Source organism: Pelmatolapia mariae, linkage group LG13 (genome assembly GCF_036321145.2).
Source record: "Pelmatolapia mariae isolate MD_Pm_ZW linkage group LG13, Pm_UMD_F_2, whole genome shotgun sequence".
NCBI classification, from domain to species: domain Eukaryota; kingdom Metazoa; phylum Chordata; class Actinopteri; order Cichliformes; family Cichlidae; genus Pelmatolapia; species Pelmatolapia mariae.
The window spans coordinates 3,412,114-3,431,618 of NC_086238.1; positions in this window are offsets into that span (position 1 = coordinate 3,412,114).

Genomic DNA, 19,505 nt, shown 5'->3' on the forward strand with positions numbered 1-19,505 from the left:
CAGCATCTTCATATTTTCTACAGTTCTCTGTCCTGTTCAGTTATGTAACAGGCAAGATTTTGACCGAAATACAGAACATGGGGTACGAGAGTCAACTCAAACACTCTGTTATGGTGCTGGTAGCTCACAGAACAAACCTAAACAGGGGCAGAAAACACTGGAACACAGTGCAGGGAGACACACAACAAATGAGGGAGGACATGACAAAGAACTAAGGAAAACTCAAAAATCAAATAACCCTAAGCAGAATGCTTGTTGAAAATAGACGTTAACTGAAACTTGAGGACTTGATGCATTCTCAATCATCCAGGAAAGTAAATCTCCAAAAGTTGATTCTGTTCATCTGGACGTAGCGTTTTGTGGGAGAAACGTTTCGTTTGGAGGAACAGAATCAACTTTTGGAGATGAAACTTGAGGACTAAATTATAACCAAGAACCAAAAAACTCCTTCATTCCAAGAACACAGGAAATCATAAATGAGAAAAAACTCTTAACTAAGAACAAAGAATAACAAACTCAAAACACTGGGTCAAATACTGAGGACCATGGCACAAGCTTGGACTCATAAGCATGTTTCTAACACTAAAAGAATGTGCAGTCCACATCATTTCTCCTATTCTTCTTCCATGGCAGGTTGTTGCCCTTGTAAAATGTTTACAGGTAGATCCTTAAATACATGGACAAAAATTAAATTTTTTTGTAATTTTGCATTTGTACAACAACACACTGATTTTAAATCGGGCAATGAAAATATAAAGAAAGTGCAGATTCAGCCTTAATTCATTGCAGTGGGTTTAATAAATCTTATATTGTCATATGAAATGTTTAGGATTTGCATTGCTTTTTATACAGTCTCCCATTTTCAGACTCTCAAAAGTAACTGGACAATAATTAATTAGCAAAAATGTAGTAATTACTGATTCCTAATTTCTAACTAATACAATATTTTTTAGGGAGGAAAAAGTTTTTAACTCTCGAGGATCATCTATTCATCGATCGACACACAAAATTTCATAACTTCAACTGATGATTTTGTTGTCATAAACAAAGTTTCCTCATTTAGAAAAAGACAAGGATCATTAAATTCCATGGCATTATAAATCAGAATGTGTTTTTTATATATCAGCTTGACTTATTTGGCCCTAAGAAAAACTATATAAACAGTAAAAGTTGTAGAAACGGAGTTGATTTATGTAAATTCTACTGCAGCGCAACCTTCTAAGGTGTTGCTGAGTACAAAAGAACAAATCCAAGACAGAATTATTGCACAAGCTGTTATTATATTGGATAAAATTGGATTTTTTTCATGCTGCCTTTCCATGAAAATGAAGACTTTACAACACTATATCTCAACATAAAACGCTCACATAACCATGACAGATACCTCATTACACTCTTTTAGCTGTGGCAGATTGGCTCTTTTTGGTGAGGTCATCTTGCCATAGATGCTCAGACTTCATTATTGAGGGGCTGTGGTGACGCACTGAAGCCGGCTGGGGAGGGACACTGATAAAGTCGCACTCTAGTAGTTGAGAGAAATTGCTTAAATGTTCCAAGTGAGCAGCAAAGAAAGTATCTGAGTAGACTGATGGCTCTTTGTAACATTTCACTCCATCACAGCTGTTGCTCAGTTACTGCTTAAAAAGCAGTTTGACAAATACATCAGAAGCACCCATATAATCTAATGTATTTCAGCACCATGTCCTAAACGTAAAAATTTCAGTTTTTGTTTATGTTATGTAAGAGAGGCTTTGGTTCCACTTTATGGTAATTTTCAAGCCTCTCAGTACTGGATATGTTATATTGAAGGGTGTCTAAAGCTCTGTACTTTAAGTTTTACGTTCAGTATCCTCAGTCACTTCTCATGCAAGGTTATTATAAATTATAAAATTATAAAATGCAGGCTTACCACTTCCATTGTAAGGTTAGATTTGACACTTAAAAACAATGCAAATTTAATTCCCCTGAAGAATAATTAATGTCAATTTCAGAGGGATGAGTAATATAAATGTGTTAATTTTGAGTGTTTAGTTTTCATTAGTATTTCCTTCGTGTTTAAAAGTTAAACTTGTATATGACAGTCTAATAGCACTGGATGATTTATAAATACGTGGAAATGTTTGTGAGAGTGTAAACTGGTATGTTACACGGGCTGTACACCTCAGACTTTCAGTACAGCTCTGTGTCATGCCACTTACAGAAATACTCTGACGAATCTTCAGTAGTGGGAAATGTTGGTGACAGGCAGGAGGGAAAGGTCAGAGCACTTTTATAATGTATTACTCCCCCTTAGTATGTGATTTAGAAATAGAGACATACATGTTTTTCTTGATAAAAAAGCTCATGCATAATGTGTTCATGGTGTCATTTAAAAAGTTAGAGTAAGATTAAATACAAAGTCTCAGTAGATTAATAAACCATTAAGATTAATATATAAATGTATATATACATATACTATGTACTGTACGAATGTTTTAGGCAGGTGTGAATTGCTTTAAACAAAGAATGCTTTCAGAAATATAAATGATTGTTTATTGGCCCCAGATGTATTTGTTTTGCAGGATAATGACCCCAAACATACAGCCAAAGTCATTAAGAACTATCTTCAGCATAAAGAAGAGAAAGAAGTACTGGAAGTGAGGAAGGATGTGAAGAAGCCTATATCCACAGAAGATCTGTGGTTAGTTCTCCAAGATGTTTGGAGCAACCTACCAGCCGAGTTGCTTCTTAAAACTGTGTGCAAGTGTACCTAGAAGAATTGATGCTGTTTTGAAGGCAAAGGGTGGTCACACCAAATATTGATTTGATTTAGATTTCTCTTTTGTTCATTCACTGCATTTTGTTCATTGATGAAAATAAATGATTAACACTTCCATTTTTGAAAGCGTTCTTTGTTTACAGCATTTTTTCTCACCTGCCTAAAACTTTTGTGATTAAGATATGACCTACTTGTTTGTGAGTGTGTTAAAAGTTTTATAAATAGTTAATTCATATCATGATTCATGTTTAATTTGGGAAGCTGCTAGTTTTGAGAGTATTATTTTGAGGAGTGATCTGGAAGTAATCATTTGCTTCTGAACATAAAACCGGAGAAATGGTGGCCAACTTCAGAGAGAAAAGGCTAACAACATGTCCAGGGACAGGATGTTCATGTGGCAGAGGAGTACAAGTACCACACTAGCAGAATGAACTGAAAGACTAACACAGAAGCTGTGTACAAAAAGGGAGCGAGCAGGTTCTGTTTCCCAAGGAAGCTGAGATCCTTCAGTGTGTGCAACACAATGATTGAGATTCACAGATTTGATGAGCACAGTGTGTAGGGAGCAGCACCTTCTCCTAATGATATGACACAGGGATGAGCTTATGTACTGGCAAATAAAGTTATTCCAAGGAACCATTTGTATCAATAACAGTTTTCAGTTTGCATCAGTGCCTATATACTGGTGACCATTTTCATGTAATACTAAATCACCCTGTATATTTGGGGTGGCTGTAGCTCAGGTAGCTCAGAGCAGGTCACCTACTCACTGGAAGGTCGGTGGTTCGACCCCAGGCTTCTCCAGTCTACATGCCAAATATCCTTGGGCAAGATACTAACCCCATGTTGCCCTCCGATGTATCCATAGGAGTGTGACTGTGAGTGAATGCTAGATAGAAGCACTAAAAATCTTAGATAAAACCTTAGAAGTGAATGGGTATGATTGGGTGAATGCACGAGTTGTATAAAGCCAGGTAAACAAGTCCATTTACCATATATCCAAAGGCATTCGACTGCTGTATAACTTTGGTGTTTGGCAATATCAGAAATACGCTAAAACGAATTAGATATCATATCATATACCCCATTTAATCTAAAAATCTAATCTGTATTACATATTGAAACTTTCATATATGTTATTTGTATTTATATAGAGAGATATGACTCAATAAAAGAAGGGGACCTGGAGATATTGCTTATATACAGAATTATTAGTCCAATAACAATTTATTTTTCAAAAGTATTTGCCAAGTGCTCTTAAACAGAGCAAGGGTTTTTCAACACAGCCTTTACAAACATCCTAATTTTGTTTTGGATGCTTAAATTATTTTTATTTTATTTATTTTTTTATTTTAGTTTCGACACAGAAGCAAAATTATTAAGCAAAAAAAAAAAGAAAACTAGCAGGATCAAAATCATGTTAATAACTAGTCATCCTTTTGCCTGTAGTAATTTTCTGATGTTTTCAAGAAGTCTTACACACCTCTCTTAAACAATCTCATTCCCACTTCTTTGGCTAGTCTCTGAAGCTTTCCAGATTTGATAGTCTTCTGACTTTGGCCTTCATTTCACCCTACAAATTGTTAGTGTGTGGGTGAGCTGAATATCCCAATGCGATAGAAGTCAGGGCCAGTTTGACCTGGATCCCCCTGCTGGCTGCTTGAGGTTTACTTTTAGAATCTTCACATATTCTTCTTTCTTCATGATTCCTTCTACATTGATGAGATTCCCAGTTCCACTCTCAAAGCTGCTAAAGCACACCATGTCTTACTGTGGGGATGGTGTTCTTTCCGTCATATGCCTCTCCCTTCTTTTTTTAAACATAAGAAGCTGTCATGGTCCTCCATTCCTCCTAGACATCCCCGCCAGATCTCTCTCTCTCTCTCTCTCTCTCTCTCTCTCTCTCTCTCTCTCTCTGTGTGTGTGTGTGTGTGTGTGTGTGTGTGTGTGTGTGTGGATAACCATGCCTTACCTTTCGGGGGGGGGTCTTCCTGGATCTCCGCCCTCCTCTTGGCACACCTGCGAGAACCTGTTCATCATCAGTTAATCTGCTGGCAGCCTACTTAAGCTGGAGGCAAACCTTCATTCTTTGACTGACTGTTGCTCTGCCTGTTTTAGTGAATCCTGCTGTCCTGGAAGTCTGGATTTATTTATCTCTCTGAGGACTGTTAATCTCTCATCTCCTTTGTGCAGAATCCTGGCTGTTTCCCAGCTATGGTGTTCATGTGAGGGAGAGAACTGTGGAGGAGATTGTGTGCTTGCAAGGATTCAACTCTGCAGACTTGGACTCACTACCTGAAGATTGTTTTGTAAATAAAGACCGTGGATTATCCCTTGCAAGAAGATTCTGTAAATAGCTACTTTACTACATGAACTATAAGCAATAAATTCACTTAACCAGCTTTCTGACTCCTGCATTTGAGTCTGGCCTGCCTGTTGACCATGACAAGCAGAATTGTGAAAGACCTATAATTCTGTCTCACCTGACCTTTGTGGCGCACTTTCCGTATGCATACTTCAGTATGGTTAGAAGGTGTCTGTTCTGCAGCAGAGGAGTTTTTCTTGGTCTGTAGTCCATTCCTGTGCAAGGTTGAAGTGATTGTCTACTTTGAGACAATGAGAGTTCTTTGCCAATTCCTGACTTTATTCACTAATGTCTTCAGAAAAAGCTCTTGATATTTTTTTTGACATTTGAAATCTTTTGCTCCCTACCCCTGCCAGGCTTGTTCTGTACTGTGTGACACTCTTTGAATTTCTTGATAATACTTCCCACTCTAGTTCTTAACTCTTGGAAATGCTCTATTTATCCATCTCCTGCTTTGTGGAAATCATCAGTTCTTTTTCTCAAGTCTAAACTAATTTCTTTTGGTTTTGACATGATGCTTGCACAAGTGACAGCTCAAGCCCTTGCTTTTATACTGTGTTTAAATTGGAAGATCAGTCTCAGCTTTAACTTGAATTTACAAACATTGAGCATTGCAAAGTTAAAGCACATCATTGCCCATCAGTACTTTGTGCTTTGGCTTAATAAAAAGGTCAGTTATTCAGGGGGCTAATTAAACTGACCCTGGTCATTTTAATTTTTTCCTGAAATAGTTGTACTATGTGACAAACTTTTCTTTAGATACCATACCAAATGATATGCTGAAAATCACATACTCTATTAAAAAAGCACTTGGGAAAATTTTGACAATAACGTTAAATTTTAAAAGGTGGACTAAGAATTTTGTCCTCATCTGTATATAGCCTAGAATTCCTCAAGTATTTGTCATCTTAACATCATCTCATCATGTCGGTTTGCTGCCTGACAGTGTTTTGTCATAAATAGTAAAAACAGAGTCATTGTGATATTTTAAAATGCTATTTCATCAACCTCAGATCCACTGCCTTTCTCAAAATACTTGATCTCATGGTCTATAATACAGTAACAGTGAATGGTACTGTTAAAATTTTAACAGGAAGAAACCTCAAGTAGAATCGGGTTAAGGAAGGCGCACCCATCTGCCGTGATCTGTTTGGGCTGTGGAAGGGAGGCAGAGTTTAATAATAACTAATGATTAATTTCTTAGTGATAACACAAACATTCAAAAACATGATTTTTCGACCTCAATAAACATGAATCATTAATCATAAGAAGCATGAAGCAGCACAAGTGTGGGTTCAGGATCACCAGATCTAGTTCTGATCATAAGCTTTGTCAAAAAGGAAAGCTTAGGAATATTGCTTAAATGCAAGAAAGTAGTCCTACATATTTGTTTAATATGCACATCGAAGGACATATCCTGGTCAAAAATGACTCCAAGATTCCTGACATTGTTACTAGAGGCCAAAGTAAAGCTGTCCAGAGAAAGCATCTGGTTAGATACCATGTTGCTAAGATTTCAATTTCTCAATTTAGAAGCAGGAAATTGTAGTTCATCCAAGGCCTGTATGTCTTTATGACGTTTCTGCAGTGTGAGAACAATGAAATGAATGAATTATTAAACTGAGGATTTGAAGTTATTTTTAGTTGCCATTGCAGAAGTTTTCCTTGATAAAAAAAAAAAACTCCATATACACAAGTATTGTTAAAAATTATCTTGAATTCAGTTCACTTATTTTAAATGAAATAGGCACATTGTCTGCAATTACAAACAAAGAAAAAATGACATTTACAAAAATTGTCTTTAGCATCACTAAAAAGTCTTGTCTAAAAGTTTAAACAAACAAATAGTTAAATAAATCCAACACAATCTAAATTCTCAGACACATTGGGTTTTATTTTCTTTTAGTAAGATTTGTAACCTGGATAGAAAAGATAAGTCAATTGAGTTATTTTCTTGAAATGGGAGAAATTTGTAAAGATAACAATAACAATAATAATATAATACAATTCTAAAGACAAAAAACAGTTTTTGAAAGTGTGTAACAAACAAGAAAAAGTATTAGGTTGTGATTAGCATCATCAGTAGTTATTTCAAACGGGCAGAAATTTTTTATTTGTGTACTAACAGCAAATTCTACATGAAATTCATAGTTTATGGCCACATAACATCAAATATCCTTAATAGAGATGTTGAAAGGGACCTATCTCAGCACACTTTGACATGTCATTGCAGAAAAGCTCAGCTGTAAAGAATGACTTTAATGATGACTCTGTGATATTCAGCCTGCTGGTGACCCAGTCTGCACAAAAGAAAACCCTCACCTACAGTAAATAGCATGCAGCCATTATGATATTACTTATTAGTTGCACTTTTCTGACAGGTTAAAATGTCTGCTGTGAAAAAAAAATGAAAAAGAATATTTTACTCTGGTTAGATGCTATTACACTTTCTCTCCCTGCAGAGAGCTTCAGGTGATACATCACACATTCTCAAAGCAAAATGTATTATATAAAGAAAGATTTTTTTTTTTTTTTGATGGAGAGATGAAAGGAAGGCCATGGTCATGTGCCATACAATTTCCCGAACAGGAAAACCAAACTAATATGATTGGTCCTCATGAGAGCCAGATAGGTACATCATTGGCAGGCCTTTTCTGGTTAATCAGGGCTAATGATGGGAATGTTCGTGTGCATGTTTGCACTAGTGTGTGTTTCACCAATTAAAGTCTCAAGATGGCATTGCTGTGCGTAATGTCTGCCATGGGGCTCAAACCAGGCCAAATGTATTTATGTATTTAGTTAACTGAGGATGCAATGAAGAGCTCTGGTCGTCTAATTGATCTGAACAAGAACAAGACCTTTGTTAAAGCAGCCTCCAGGGACTTGAGCTCCGATGAGTGTGTAAGTGTGCCTGAGTGAAAGAGGAAGTTACACAACAAGATGAATCTCTCTGTTGGTGTGTGAACTATAATGCAGGTTCTTTTACGACAATAATATACCGTATGTCTCATATGCTGACAGGGCTGTGTGTTATTCCTGTACTTAGATTATCTTTAACATTAATACTAGTCTCTTGTCATGCCAAGCAGAGCCTAGAACTTGGAACCAATTTAGCTTAGATCAGTAAAATAGTACAATGGAATACAAAATGTTAAACAAAATGTAGATTTCATGTTATAGTCACGCCCAAGAGCCTTTGTGTTTATGACTTTATCAAAGGAGGAAGTCACATATAGTGTTACGCCAGTGTTACTGCACGTAAGAGTCTGCTCAAATCCAAGTGAATACAAGGCTCCATGACAATCTTGGTTTATCCCACTCCCCTCAACATGGTGTGACCTTACGGACTTGTACATCAAAAAATCAAGGGCAAGGCCGGGCATTCAAGAAAAGAGTATAACGAGAGCACGTTTTTATTAGTGGTCTCTGCAGCTGTCTGAGTTTGTGTCATTGTGCCCTTGTGCTTGTGTTATGATCCCTGGGATCCGTCATCGATCTGGGTTTTGTGTTTTGTTTTCCTGTAATGCCAGTGTCTATTGTATACATTTTTTTAATGTTCTTTTTTTATTTTACGTGCATGTGGCTTGAGTATTTTTTCTTCCCCCGTGTTTGTCCTGATTGTCTACTCCTATCGACTCTTGTCTAGTCTTGTTTCCACTTCCCTGATTATCCAGTGTGTATAAATAGTCCTGTCCTTCACCTTCACCTTTGTCAAGTGTCTGTATATATATCCCTGTGTGCTTCTTATTCTGCATGTTCAGTATTGGTACAGATGGGGATTTTTCGGACTCTTTCTTCAACCCAGATAATCTCGTCAACCTTATCTTTTGTTTATGTCCTGAAATCATAACTTTCAACCAGGTTGTACACAAAGCTTTGATTTCACCCTCTGATTATAAAACTGTAGTCATTCAGACCCAAATGGACCTTTGCTTAGTCAAAGATACAAAAAGTACAACACCAGCCTTGTCGGGAGCATGTCAGAGTGAATAGATGGATTCACCAACGCTGACTTTATTATGGGAGACTACAGCCCGATGCATGTTTATTGCACTGCACATCTCTATCTTCTTTTTAACAATGAATGATCACTAACCTTGCATTTATTATTATAAGAGACAACAGAGTGCACCTATTCCAACCTAAGGCTAGTAATTGATTGGATCAACCAGCGAGATGCTTCGTTTTGACCTGTTATTAGTTTGTTAGCTGTATCTGATGATCACCAGACCTTTTCATGGAAAAGGAGGAGCCTCAAATCCCCCCCCCCCCCAAAAAAATATATCAAAGTTTGATGGTTCAATCTTTTTAATGTATTAATTTGTTGCCTTTTTCCAGTTATTTTAATAATTAAAACATTTGATCTATTGGTCGGAGAAAGCATGAGTGCGAGTCCTTTAAAGTACACATAAAGAGCTGATAAGTGAATTTGTGTTTTCAAAAACTAAAATCACAATCCAGATGCTGGTTTTTAATTTATTTATTTTTATTTAGCCTACTCAGCAGCACCAAAGCAATTAAAACAAACAAAAAGCAACTTAGTGAAGTGTATTACTGCTCGGCGTATGGTCTTTTTCAAATGCCAAGGCTATCACCATTTCTGTGAGGGTGGAATCAACCTAAATCCAATCGTGTATTATGAGTCAGGTTTTGTCCCCCCCTCTCTCTCTTTCAACTCTATATTCTCAAGTATTCCACCTAAGGGTGTTCATCAGTTCATCAGGGTCAGTCAGTATTTTCTCACCTGTTGGTAATGGAGTCATTAAGCAATGAGTATGAGAAGGACTTGGGGGACCGCATTCAATGCCAGACCATTCCCTTTAATACAGCTGCCTCAGTTTGTAACCCATTTTGAAGCTTCTTATTTTTTCACCATGTTCATCTGAGCTTTCTGTAGCAACCTACCTGGAAATCCTGATTGTAATCTGTTAGCTCAAAGATCAACTTACCAACTGGTTGGCGACTGCTCCTGCTATTCTGTCACCCCTTGTCATCCTCTTGACTCCAGAGACACAGATTTACCTGTACTCAACCCACTCTTCTTTGGAAACACAGATGTCGAGTCAGGATTCATCAAACGCTCTGTCACTGTGCTTTCCCGAGTAAAGCTGACTCTGATTCCATTAGCTCACTGACTCACAATACTTGCCTCCTGGATAACCTGCTAATACTTAGCTAGCTCCCCCTTAACCATTCAGTGTTGTACCGAACTTCCTTCAGCTCTAAGCTGAGTCTGCTTGGTGAGTCTCACTAGTACCTAAATATGACAACCTTACTATTCCCTAAACCTTTCCAAATTATTTTAGTGCTTAAATTTGAACAGTAAAATCATTGTGCTACACTACATTACATTACTATAAGTTGAATTCAGTGGGTAGCGACATATTACCTTTATGGTCACTCAGCTTGAATGACCTATATGATTATTCAAGTTGACTTGTTACGATGTGACAGGCTAATCACAGTCTGAGTGCAGCTCGGTGTTTCACATGACTTAAAAATGATATCAGTCAGATTCTCGCCACATTTTCCCAAGACAGTTTAACTGTTTGCAAGCTAAGGAATACAAAAGTCTTAATTGTTTTACTTTTTTCCAACCTATAGACTTTCTAAAATGGCACATAGCAGTTAATGCTATTATTGAGTTCATTAGGGAGGAAGTTAGGTGTCATAAACATGTCATTTGCATTACAGCATTAATGATGTTCATTTCCCAAATTTCATCCGGCACTGTTGGCCCAGTCTTCATTTTCAATTCTGAATGCAGCCTGTATCCTGCTGCAGTAAACTAGGTTTAAACCATCAGGGGAGTTTAGCTGTAATGTATCAGACTAATCTCCTCTGGTTGTCAATGGCAATCCATCACCTAACCCAACTGGGTCCATGCTGAGCCTGGAAGAGAAGAATCTTTTCACATGGGAGACGAAAACCAGTTTGAAACATCACCTATGACGACATTTCAGACGAGTGCAAAGGCCTGCCATTCGTCTGTAGAGGGATGTCTTGATATCATCCTCGCTACACAATCACCAGTGGGAAGAGAAGTCATTCATACTCTTTTTTTTTTTTACTATATTTTTACAGTTAACATAAATGTATTCCTACTACTATTAGAAAAATCCCAAGGATTAAATACATATAGGAAAATATATGCAGATAAGATGAGGTAATGCATTTCAGGGTTTCATGGTTATAGTGAGGAACCTTTTTTGGGTCATTTTGGGTAATTTTTCTTAAAACTGTCTGTTTTCAGAGACTATACACCACATACATGAGTCATCTGTCTGTCATTGTGCGATATGACAAACATCTTAATTCGGCGTAAACATTTCATAACATTTTCCTGTCATTAAAATTAATTTAGAGCATCAAATAGGCATAATAATAATGCATTGGATTTATATAGCGCTTTACAATGACATTATTCATTCACGCTCACATTCACACACTGGTGGAGGCAAGCTACGGTTGTAGCCACAGCTGCCCTGGGGCAGACTGACAGAGGCGAGGCTGCCATATCGCGCCATCGGCCCCTCTGGCCAACACCAGTAGGCGGTAGGGTAAAGTGTCTTGCCCAAGGACACAACGACCAGGACAGAGAGGCCGGGGATCGAACCGGCGACCTTCCGGTTACAGGTGCCCTTCCCAACCCCCTGAGCCACGGTCGCCCCGTAGGCATGCATCATATGTTTTGAACACTACTGTTAACAGAAAATTTAAACTTTCCCTGGCCTTTTCATATATTTCACACTCAAGCGTCCTTTTCCTTTTCCCTTTATTTTAAGCTTGACCTGAAAAAAAAGAAAAGACAGATAGGCTTTTATTTCCTTAACTTGCTTGCATTTTTTTTCCAAGTTCATTTGGATCCCTCGATCCTGTTTTCCTTTCATCTCTCTCCATCTTTATTTCAGTCGCTTGCCTCTGCCTTGGTTTCTATCTCTCTTACACACTTTCTATCATCATCTATCTTTCCTTTACACTTTTATCTCAGTATCTTTACTTTGTCTCTCCTACCTGCCACATAAACTCACGAGAGAGAATAACTAAGGTGGCAGAGAGACCCCAGTGAGTCCCATCAGGCTGCAGGCAGCAATCTGCCATCAGCGTTGTCGCTCTATGTGGCTTGCTAATTGGATAATGTGGTGCAGAGAAGGCACTCAGCAAGCGAGGGGATTCCCCTCTTCACACCATCAGGTGGGAGAGTCACGCTGCCGAGTCTCACACAGACACCATTTGGACCTAAAATTGGATTTCACTCATAATTTTTCCCACATTTGTAACCTTTAATGAATGCAGATGGATTGCACCCCTCCACCCTCCACCTTTTTTTTGTCCCTTTACATCTCTTTTCCACAGTTGAGTTTATTATTAGTGTGTTTATTCCTTATAATTATTGGATCTCGAAGTTGTTTTGTTTTGTGTTTTGTTTTTTACATCAGACTGTATATGTTCTGCCCCTTTGTGATCTGGTTGTGTCGCTTTCTTTTTTCTGTTACTTTGCAGTCATTTTAAATCAGCTTGTGTTCCTTCTGTACTTGGTTTTCATTGGTTTGTGGTTATTTGATATCTCTTTGTAGTTGACTTGACTCATTTTGCAGAATCAGTCTGACAGACTTGTTAATGCCAGCGGCCCTCTATGTCTTCCAGGTGTAGGCCTGCCTTCACTCTCCATCTCGCTCCTCTTTGTGAATGTAAGCATAAATGTCAATAACCAGTCTTTTGCAATGGTAGCCAAAGTCTCAGCAGGGACACCTGATCTCCATCTTTAATCAGTGCTGTACTTAAACTTGGATTCCACCATCACCACTCCTTGCTAGATTATTGCCCCGCTATTTAAAAGAGTTCAAACAAATTTTAATACTAGACAACGGCAGCCTAAGTAAAAGTTTCTAAATGATCCTGATCAAACTTGCCTCGCCCTTTGTGAAAAGGTAATTGCATTATCCCACTAAAAAATAACACATCATCCCACAAGCTTAATAAACTCTAACACATGAAAAAATATAGTTATTGACATCTGTCAGACCGGAAAGGGTTACAAAACCATTTCCAGTGAACCACAATGCAAGCTATTCTCCACAAATGGAGAAAACTTGGAACAGAGATGAATATTTCCAGGAGTGGCCGGAGCAACATCTAATGAACTGCAGGCCACTTGAATTTAGGTTGTGATTCAGCAATAAGAAAGCGACTGGGCAAAAACTTCATCCATTGGGGAGTCCCTAGGTGAAAACCACCGCTGACCAAAAAGAACACAAAGGCTCATCTCATATTTGATGTTATAGTTTAGGCTAACTTACCTGCTTACTCAAGTATAAAAAGTTGTACTAACCTGTCTGTCTTCTCCTTCGTTGTAGGAATTCTGTTGGAAACCTTGCTAAATGCCTACCTTCAAACCTGTCTGTCAAACTCTCACTTAACCAGCCATCTCATGTGCTCCAGCGCTCTAAGTACTGCCCTGGTAAAAGAGAAGGGAAGCCCCAACTCCTGTTAGATCACTTGAAAACACTTACCTAATCAAAGTTCCAGCTGTCAACCCTACATGTGATGATTTCATTAAAACTGTGTCCTGCATTTGACTGTTTCAGAGAAACCTACACAGCTAATGCTTGGTTCAGTGTGCACCCATTTATTGTGACCATGCTAAGTGCAAACAGATAATATTCAATACACAACTACACTGCAAAAATTCACAGAAATGTCATGCTGGTTTCAGCTGATCTTTGCTGGTTTCATCAAATGCTTTACACAGTCGTCAGTTATTCAGGTGACATCACTTGCATTATGAATTCTCAAGAAAGGCTAAGATTATTTCACTATTCAATGGCCGGGTATATTGTTTAGTTCTCAGCACACTATTGTGCTTATATGGAGCTTACATATTTTCTTAACCACAGAACTAACACAGATTAATTTAATTTGTATGAAGTATATTATTATCTGTTATATTGTTATGTATATCTGCTATACAGAAGGCACACAGACCTCAATGAATGGTGCTTGACTGGTGCAGAACCAGGGCTTATTTCTTCCCCTAATGAGCCATGATCCAGCCTGGTGAGTTACTTATGGATTGTTGCATAATAGTGACTGTAAGGACACAAAAGCAAAAGAAGATTTGAGTTAAGAAATAACAAAGTTAGTTGCTTTAGTAGATGTGAACTCAGTACTACTCTAGTAGCGGTATTTAAGGTGCCAAATAAAATCTTTTAAAAAAGAAAAAGGCATCAGATTCCTGTTGACCTCAGTGCTCTGTGCCAGCTTGTGTGCAGAGGTGACCCATTACATGTCTATAGGAACGTTTTCCTCCGTACATTCCATCAAGACCCACATATTAATGCTGATGTTTTTCCTCCATCAGCTTCCTCTTCCTGCACAGACCTGCCTCCAATCACTGCTGTCAATTAGACCAGCTCTTTCTCCATGGACTTCTACATAATCTACTTTCTTTCTGGACTGATCACATTAAGGTTTCACATAGTGCCATCATGACTGAGAAGAGGGAGGGCTAGGAGGTAAAGGGCGGTTCATCTGCTGACTATGAGGACCAGATAGGGGCCCAGAGACTTTCTTGTCACAAAGAGGTAAATAAAATTTGCAGTGATCATCAGGTGAACAACCGCAAATGCAAGCAAAAATGAATCATATTTTTTACATTTTCCATTCAGACAAACTCAGCAAAAATCACTCCTTATTTTTTATATCTTGCTGGGAAAATTAGAACTAGGTGCACTGATTTACTGAAACATGTAAACACACATAAAAATACACCACAAGTCACAAAAACAGAGTTTTTAGAATTCTAACAAGCTTGAAAGTCAACATTTGGTATGACTGCCTTTTATTCTTCATGATAGTGAATTCTTGAAATAGTCTTCAGGAATAGTTCTTCGGGCTTCCAGGAGGGCATAGAAAGATCTTCTTTGAATGCTGGGTGCCTTTAGACTGACATTGTCTCTTTATGCGTTTCTCTATCCATGTGGCTTTTACTGCATTGGCAGTGTGCTTATGATTATTCTGATGCTGAAAATTGAGCCATCAAATGTTTTCCAGACAGAAAGGCATTGTTGATCAATATCTGATGGTACTTTCCTGTATTCAAAATTTATTCATAATTTTGATGAGATCCACAATATTACTGGCTGAAACTTTTAGCAGTCAAATTTAGATAAGTTCAGAAAAGTACTATATAAATACAGTCCATTTAGGAGGATATGATAATGTAGAACATGTGGTGAAGTAATCAGTTAAGTAAATGCAAAACCATGTACTAAACATCACATACAATGTTACTCACTGCTAATATAAATGATGCAAGTTTAATTTTTTTTTAATATGATAAGATAAATATATAATAAAATACCTAATACTGGGAGTGTCACAATATGCAGAATGTATTGTGAATACTGGACCCAAATGCAGACACAAAGGAATGTGAAACAAAACTGAAATTAACAAAAAGCAAGCCGTTTATTATGGCTGATGGAGAAATACAAAGTAATGCATAAGGCAAACAAAGATAAGAATAAACAATAACCTAAACTGAGGAAACTAAAAATAAATATGAAATACCCTAAACATGAATACGTGGATACAAAGTTACCTGGAACATGGAGCCATGGCGCAAAAGACAACACACAACCTGACACTGAACAAAGGAGGACAGAAGACTTAAGTACACAGAAAGATCATGACAGGATGGGGAACAGGTGAGAACACAGCTGAGAGAAATCAGACCTAACGAGATAGGGGAAGCAAAACTAGACACACAGCATACAGGACAGGGACTTTCACAGTAAAACAGGAAACAGCATTTACCGCAGACATGACAACACGAACTTGACAACACAAGACGCACAGACATGAAACACATAAAGGGCAAGGGAAACTTAAACACAGGGGTGGCAGACACAAGGGGAATCTAAAAGACAATGAACTATACTTGCAAATTAGGCATAGTAGAAATGAACCTAAAGGACTTAAACATAAACCATAAACATCAAGATAAGCTAAAAATCAAAACGCTGGGTCAAAAGACCCAGGATCGTTACAGGGAGAGATGCACAGTGGCCATTAGTGAGCCAAATCTGAACCCCCAATAAGAAACACATGTTTATTTTTGGCATTTCCCTGATTAAATTCTAATTTACTTCTGTTCTGCGTGTACTTAATGTAATAGGTTGCAGGATTTTCACTCCACATAACAGTTGGCCCTCAAAATCTTTTATATATTTTTTGTGAAATTGAATGCACAGTACCTGTTTTGTGCAACAGATTGTATACTAAAAACATTCTTATGGCATACTGATTAATAAAACAAGAACTGCACTGTTTTTTGATTCATTTCTCAGAGAGTTGATAACTTTAAGCCTCAAAGTTAAACACAGAACATGGACCATGTACAGTAGGACATCATCCAGTCTACTGTTCTGTGACCTTCCCTTGCCTCCTGCCAAATCTGGAGCAGCCACCAATATTTAGCCTTCTCCAAAGATCAGCCTCAGGCCTAAGTTGTTTCTTTTCATTCTTCTGTCATCTTCATTATCAATAACTGTTTATTTGTATTGTGGTTGTGCCCAGATCAAGTTACAGACTCCTGGGCACAAATGTTTGATGGACCCTAACTAACTTGTTTTGATGACTGGGCTTTTTTCCCCCTCTCTTTCATAAACTTGTGTCTCTTGAGAGCACCAGAGACCTGCTTCTGAATAAGTGCTGAAACAATGAAGCAGAGCTCATTGCATTTTTTAGATGTGTCTACTTAGGAAATATAAATCAATAATAATAATATTAATAATGCAAGTAAAATAGAAATAATCCCTGGATTATCCCTGGACCCTTTATAACAACACAGGATGGGAAAATATACAAAAATATACAATGATATATACATAAATATCAGCATAAATTACAATTTATTGGCAACTTAAATCAAATGCTAAAAACTGGGAAATATGTTAAACTTTTGAAAGTTATAAGTAAGAAGATATTGAGCGATTTCAGGCACAGGTAAATATTCAACTGCAGGTAAATTCTGAATAAAATTTCTGAGGGGAAAAAAGGGTAAACAAAAAAGGTGAATACTTAAATATTAAAAAGATTTGTTTTTAACATTATTAAAGTTAAAAAAAAAAGAAGTAATTAGTCAAACACATTAACTATTAAGAGTCAGTTCAAAGTTGGACTAGGAGCGACGAACAAAGTAACACACCGGCCAGAACTATGGAGACTAACAGAGACTATTTATAGAGTTAGGGCTGATAAAGAATAGCCATGGAACAAAACACAACTGAAAATGATCAAGATGATCAGAAGACCTTTAAATAAGACCCTAGAAAGAGCCATCTATCAAAGTGAAATAGGAAGCAACCCAGAAGACACATTACTGAACACAGAGACAAAAAGACTCATGCCAAACATAAAGACAGAGACAAGGGAATACTGGAGTATAAACGTGGATAAACACAGGAAAACAAGAAAGAGGAAAGAGCAGACAGAAACACAGAGGGAAGTAAATGCATGAGGAATTCATCAAAACAGAAGCTAAATAAAGACCAAGTATTCAAAACTAGTTCCATAGACTAAACAGCTTGTCCCTGTTTCTGCAGCCTGCATTTGGATCCTAATTCTGTGCTTCATGACAACAAGAATTAATGCTCAAGATTCCTAAAATGAAAACAAAAAGAAAAAAAACTCAGTCTAAATATAATCAAAAACTTAAAAGCTAGACAGCGAAATCAAACAGAATGCACAGAATATTAAATATGAATTCACAAAATGACTCAAAACCCTAAAGCCAAAACCAGGAACCATGACACAGATCGAATATTTCATATCTTCAAAACATCTATAAAATTTGTGCAAGTTGACACATAATTGTAACAGGATTGTGTTTATCTGTTTAATTCAACAACAATCCTGTGTATTGTTTCCGTGCTTATTTTTTCAGCTCTACACTCTCACCTAAAGGCAGCACACAGTCACGCTTTCTCTCTCTGTTTCCCATGTCTGAGCCAATCATCTTTTCCCTCTCCGGTGATATTGGCTAAATGGTTCACACTCATTTGGATGGACGGAAAGATGGATGGATGAGGCGCCAACTGACGTCACAGCTATTTCACTGTGCCATTCCAGCAGAGCAAATCAGACTCATCAGGGACACTGTGGGTGGACTCAGGAACACTTCAGTCCTGTATGCTATTCTTTTGTTTAAAGCCCAATACAACCTGAAATAGAAAGCAGCATCAGTACTTTGCAAACATCCTGTAATTTTTTTTGTTTATTGTAGGTGTAATCTGCAATATCCATGGCATTTTCTTTTCAGCACTATCAATGATGCTCAGCACTCACTTTAGATTTAAACAAGAAGGTATAAATAGCAGCAATAGAGGATTTTTTTTGCTAGCATTGTTGTGGAATTACTGTTTGTGTCAGTGATTAAATAGGTGGAAATAAAAATAAGCAAGAACACATCTTCTTCTTCAACACTTTGCATACATTTATAGCTTTTGAACACTTTTAAACTCTGGTTGAGAGAGATGGAATGGTAAAACCTCAGATATGCTGAATAAAAGTGAAGAAAACATGTGGTTATTATATGCACATGTATACACTAATTAAAATAATTTATTATCAGAGTGTCTCAACACTCAAAGGCCAATGGAAATTGTGTAAAACATCCCATATCACACTCCACTAGTTATCAGAAATTTTCATCAGACAATGAAATGCACACTGAAATGTCTGAGAGATGTGTTGGCATTAAAATAAATATGAAGAACATGATGAATGTTTTTAATTATTTTTAATTAAATATTTTAGTTGCCACAGTGGCTCCACGTTGCATTTTTACTGTTAAATCTACTTTGATGACATTGTTTCTGAAACCAGGAAGCCTTTAAAAAGCAGCTCATTAAAAGAAAAAAGGTATTAAACAAAAGAGTTCATGATTTTTTAAGGTGTGGCTTTTAATTTTTGTTCTATATTGACCTTTCGCATGAACGTTTTTATGCTCCAGATCTAAAAATCAAAAACATAATCTGCACTGTATCTCAGAAAATCAGTCAGAAAAAGCTTCCAAGTTCATGATTTATATTCATCCACAGCTAAAATAATCAAGTCTTTTTAAACTCCATTGTTCATGCACTGTTCAAATGCCCATTTTCAGGATGACAACAAAGGGCTACTATACAATAACATTTATAAAATCATGCTAACATTTGAAATTCACAGCTGTTTTATTCTTATTCTAGTTTTCATCCAGGTCTCAGAGCTTTCGGTTTCATTTCCAGTCCAATTTCCAGTTCTCCCTGACCTGCACTATAGTTTTGCACGATGAGGAGCTCATGGGGAAATGATCAGATGAGTCAACATCAACCCTGG